A 5,885-nucleotide genomic window follows, 5' to 3' on the forward strand; every position below is an offset into this window, starting at 1 on the left:
AATCCCGCAAACCTACAGGCTATATACAGTATCTAAACTATAAGGCACTTCAACTTTGAGAGGTGTGTTCCACATCCACAAAATGTCTTTTTTCTTCTGAAACATGTTGGGATGCACATCACTGTTCTTTTCAAACTGATAAGCTTCTAAGGAATCTCAGAATTTCCCAGAAAACAAAGTCTGAAAACCTATGGACCTGAGGACAGATATGATAAGATACACCTGGAAAGCATTGAGGTTAGGCCCTACTGCCTCCCCTCAGGTGACCAGCTGTGCCCTGAGTGACCACTGCTCTACAACAAGCCCACTTCAAAATATCAATTTTGACAGCTATTTTGAGGGCAGAGCCTCAAGGAGATCTGACCAAAGACCCTGCCTACTTCTTGGCTGATCAGGTGTGCATGAAGCAGTCCCTGACAGAGGGAGGAGGCAGATATATCGATAAAAAGAAATCTGTCTTCTCCTTGGATAACCAATTCATTGGCTTGACTCCAAAAGACAATTATGTAAGTAGGTGATGCCGGCGCCAGCAGACTCGCCAAGGTGCCCCTTGCACCCCAATCTTTGCCCCACGCAGCCTCACCCTGATCACGAGTGCTTTGCTCATCTGTTCTCCAAGGTTACTTTAGAGAGGGGAACAGCAACCACTTCCCTTCGATGTGAGAAGCGACTAAGGAGAAAACAGATCCTCGCTTGTGCCTTTGGCTCCATGACTCCAAAACTCCTGCTTTTCAGAAAAAGCAGTTCAAGCATGAAGAAAATTTTTTTAAGAAACACTGTTATAGATCATTTGTAAAATGTTAAGCCAACATTGCTTAAATATTAACAAAGCAGCAAAAACAACAACACCTAAAATAATCCTTTTCTTTTCTCCTAATACTTTTTACCCATCTGGTTTTCCTCAGGATTTTTTTGCCTGAATCATTGCAGAGTTGCTGCAGTTAATAGCCCTGATATTTCTGGGCTAGATAATGATCTAAAATAGTGTTTCTTAAACTTTTTTCTCTCGGGACCCCTTCCCACTGTTAAAAATTATGGAGGACCCCAGAAGAGCTTTTGTTTGTATGGGTTATATTTATGAATATTTACCGTATTAAAAATTGACACATTCACTGCTGTTACTACTTCTCACCATTGTTTGATGGAATTTTAATACTGTATTATTTTTCAACATAGGCTGGCAAATAATGTTGATTTCAAGGACCCCTGAGAGGGCCTTGGGGACCCCCAAGTCCTAGGACCACATTTTGAGCAGCACTAATCTAAAACACTGTAGACGTTCATTTGGTGGGCTCAACGTTTATATGTTCATCTGGTGGGATGTTTGCAGTGCAAATATGTACAATAATAACCCTTTCACCTACATATCTATTTCAGTAGGGCAGCTGTTTTAGTCTTTTGCAACAAAAGCGAAGCCAAGGACTCTTGTTAAATTGCTCCTGGATTTGAATAACCAGCCGGCCATGCGCATCTCTCTTGGCCATTGCAAGTGTTCCGTTTCTGGTCATCTGGCAAGACACAACTACATACAGTCCTTCTGAGTACGTATGTCTCAAAACATGCAGAGAGAAATTGTGAGAAGGGGAAAAGGTTACTTTTTATCCTTGATTTATACAACAGATACCTCAACCTGGTTCAATACGATAATTCTCAAACCATTTCTTGCTGTTTTAAGTGCTTTTAATTTGCTTTTCATTCTATGATACCAGGAAAACAAAACAGAAACGTAAGAAACAAGAGGTATCACAGCATCATAAAAATGTAAAGCATTGTCTAGTTTTTTGTTCTCCGCTCTCTACGATAGCTATGCTTTGTTGCTTCCAAACCAAATACATCCCGTCTACTTTTATTCCATTGAGAATAGACACTCAAGTGCTGATTAGTTTAGATTTCAGGACACCATTTGTAACCTATAGTTTGCACTAACAGACCATTAAAGCTGAATGTTAATATTCATGCATGTATCCTGAGTACATAAACATGTCCCAGACATCACTTCCCAGAGGTGAATATAATATAGCTTTAAGGTGTACAAGTGCACATCTTCATTTTTTTTAGAGAGACCCTTGCATGGATATAAATTAAGAAATGGAAAAGCAGGCTGAGTTCATCTCCACCAGAAGATGCAGAGAGTTATGTAAAGTGTTTCTTTCTCACTCAGGCACGTGTAATGCAACGCTTCTGTGTGTGTGCGTGTGCGTGTGTCACACCAACGACTCAACCTGTTGGCAAACCCTGATTTGTCTTTTATTGGAAGAGAACAGATCTGTTCTGTTCTTTCTATTTTTAAGTGACTAAGAGGTGTTTGGCTGCCATGGGAATGTGGGGAGAGCAATGTGAGTGGCTCAGCAGATGGATGGGGTAATGCAGTGGGTGAGAACGAGAGGAACGGAACAATGCTGCGGGTGTGAATCTTTCGCCTAGCACGTGTACACGGCCATTTCCCCCAGGGTACCTGGATGTGTTTCAGGATGGTTAGATGGATTCATGACATGTGGCTGTTCCGCTAGAGTGCTGAGGAAAACTTTAATGAAAGGCACAAAGAAAAGGGAGAGGTGGGAGGAGAGAGGGATGCCCTGTGGTCTGGGGGGTGGCATTTTACACCCCACTCCTCAGACTCAGCAGAAGTCTCCGGTCTGGGGACCTTTCCAGCTGTTTTAGCTTCAGCGTTCAACAAGCGTAAAAACGAATCCTGGTTCCCCCAGCTTTTATTGGAGATGCTGCCAATTTCCTGCTGTTGTCATTTAGAAGTCTTGTATTGACTGAACAGGTGATCCGTTCGTGGTTGGTCTGTGGGCTTTATTCTCTAACTGGGTTGCTGTTAGGTTACATTATGGCAGACTGCTCAGGGATGCTCCAGCCTGGGTGACAAAGCAGCAACAGAGCATTTTAAAAAACCCTTTATTTTTGCTTTACAAGCTGATTATGTGCCATCAAGTTGGTGTCAATTCTCAGTGACCACAAAAACTTTTTCCATGAACTGTCCCCAACTTGGCCCTTCAGGTCTTCGAACGGTGCATCCATCCACTGCTATAATCAAGTCCTTCCACCTTGTTTGCTGGTTCCCCTCTTCTTTTTCCTTTTCACCTTTCCCACTATTATGGACTTCTCAAGAAAGCTAGGTTTTTGTATATGTCCAAAATACAATAATTTCAGCCTGGGCATTTCTAGCTCGTCCTTTGAGAACTCTGGACTGATTTGTTCTATGATCCATGTGTTTGTTTCCTTGGGTATCCATGGTATTCTCAAGAGTCTTCTCCAACACCAAAATTCAAATGGGTCAATCTTTTTTCTACTCTGCCTTTTCTAACTCCAACTTTTGCTTCCATAATGTCACTGAAAAAAACGCAGCAGGCACAGTTCAGATTTCTATAGGTCCACTCACATCACAGTTATTTTAAAATATTTTTTGGCTTTCTCAATTATCCAGCGTGCATGAGCAATGATGTCTCTTGTTCCTTGGCCTTTTCTAAAGCTTGCTTGAACATCTGACATCTCCTTTCCTTCCACTATCCAAGGAAGGGCAACCCTACTGAGGATCAAAGATGACACATTGCCAGACCTTGGGGAGCTGAAAACCCAAAGCCACTCTTGCAAGGGTTGAGTCAGAGCCAATTCCTCTCCATCCAGACCTTCACCGCCTCCAGACGCCCGGTGAGTATCTCAACAGCATCACCTGACCAGCCAGGATTGGAGATTTACAACTGGGTAACCTAGCAGTTCAAAAACATGCAAATGTGAGTAGATTAATAGGCACCGCTTCGGCAGGCAGGTAATGGCGTTCCGTGTAGTCATGCCGGCCACATGACCACGGAGGAAGTGTCTACGGACAAACGCCGGCTCTTCGGCTTTGAGACGGAGATGAGCACTGCCCCCTAGAGTTGGATGCGACTGGACTTCATGTCAAGAGAAACCTTTACCTTTACTATCATCAGTGTGAGAGCCAGTTTGGTGTAGTGGTTGAGGCATCAGGCTAGAAACCGGGAGATGGCTTAGGCACAAAGCCAGCTGGGTGACCTTGGGCCAGTCACCCTCTCCCTGCCCTAGGAAGGAGGCAATGGCAAGCCACTTCGGAAACACCTGCCTGGGACTTGTCCAGGCAGTCTCCAAGAATTGGACAAAAAATCATCGGTGTACTCAGTGTACTAATAATACCAACCCCGTCCTGACTGAATACCTCCCCAAGCAGCTTCATGCAGATCTTAAAAAGGAGTGGGAAGAGATCCAGGTCCGAGGCACCCTGCACTGTAGAGGCCTGGGGCTGGATCTCTCTGCACCGCACCAACGCTGACTGGCACCGGACATGGAAGAGAACCACTGCAAAACAGCACCCCCCAACCCCCGGGGCCGGTCCAGCCAGATGCCTCGGTCCGTGTACTCAGAAGCTGCCGAGAGAGCCGGGAGGGGCAGGACAGTCGCACCACCTCTGTCCTGAGTCCCCCGATGTTATGTTCATCGTTTCGATGTTCATGGTACATCGTAACGGTTCACATGCCAGAGCGCTGATGCGCGTTCCTAGCTCAGAGGGAGCTGCTGAGAAGCCTTGTACCAAGCGCTCTATCTGTGTTCGTTAAGCAGGAATGTGTTTGGGTTATCTTTTTGGTTCAAGGTCTTTTCGCCCCTTGATCAGCAGAACTCGTTAGGAGCACCTGGGAATGCGAATTTGAGACGTTTGAAGGGGGCGGTGGGACTGTTTGTAACGGGGCTATTTAGTTTGATTTTAGGCGCGCTTTTCTCATTCTCAGTTTTTTTATGTTTGCACTCTATCCTTAATAAAAATCAGAACTTAAACTTTGTTTATGAGTCTGAGTCCTTTATTGGGAAAGGCATTAATTACACCCGAAGGTCATCCACAAGGACCACCGACGCCATCCCCGTACTAGAGCCCGGCCTGAACAGGGTCCAGATAATCTGCTTCATCCTGCACCCGCCGCAGCCGAGCCCCCGTCGTTCTCAGCCAACGCAGCGCTCGCCGAGCACCAGGTTGGCGATGGCGCCTCCAGAGAACGATGCACTGCATCGCCCTGCGACAGGGAAAACTGCCACCACCAGAGCCCTTCCATGGATTCCTCATCGGTAGAAGCAGCCCCTCTCCAGACATGGCCAGATGCACCCTCATTTCCAGTGCTCCATTTTAGGAAGCACAACAGGAAGCGCCTTCCCTGACAACATTTCGCCATGAGGCTTTTCTCGGGGTACCAAGGGAAGAGCCGGAAAAGTGTACGGCAGGCTGTGGCGGGGAGAGAGAGAAAAGCCCTCGGGGGCACGTCTTTTGAGATTTCCTGTAAAAGCACCCACTGCGCGGGCAGACGAGAGGCCCGGGAGGCCCAGCAGCCGCCGCCGCCGCCGCACCTCAGGCTCGGCCTCGTCTGACGAGCGCCTGCCCGCGCGCCAAAACACTTTCCCGCCTCGTTCCCGAGCTCGCGATCCTGCTTGCCATGCCACGCGCATGCGCCAACCTTCCCTGCTGCGGTTGGGGACAAAGCCTTGACTCCGAGTTCTATTCTCGCGAGACTTGCCTCCTCCCCCTCCCCCTCCCCCTCCCCCTCCCCCTCCCCCGCTAATCTGCATGCGTCTCTCACTCGACGTCTTCTCACTCTTGCAATTCTGGGCGAGTCGACCAATCGCGAGGAGGGCTTCGTCTCCTAGGCGCGCGCCCGGCCGCCCGCGCGCACGGCCCCTCAGCCCTGAGCTCTTCCAGCGCCCGGCCAATCGGGAGAAGGGCTCACGCTCGCGCCCCAACTCTCGGGCAGCCGACCAATCGCGAGGGGGGTGGCGGCAAGAGCGCCAGCCAATCGCGGCACGGCGAGGTTGCGGGAGGCGTCCCTCCTCTCTCACTCTCTCTGCCCGGCGCGCGCGCGCGCTCTTCCGCTTCAGCCACGCCC

The sequence above is a fragment of the Candoia aspera genome, chromosome 1, assembly GCF_035149785.1.
Source record: "Candoia aspera isolate rCanAsp1 chromosome 1, rCanAsp1.hap2, whole genome shotgun sequence".
Classification (NCBI taxonomy): domain Eukaryota; kingdom Metazoa; phylum Chordata; class Lepidosauria; order Squamata; family Boidae; genus Candoia; species Candoia aspera.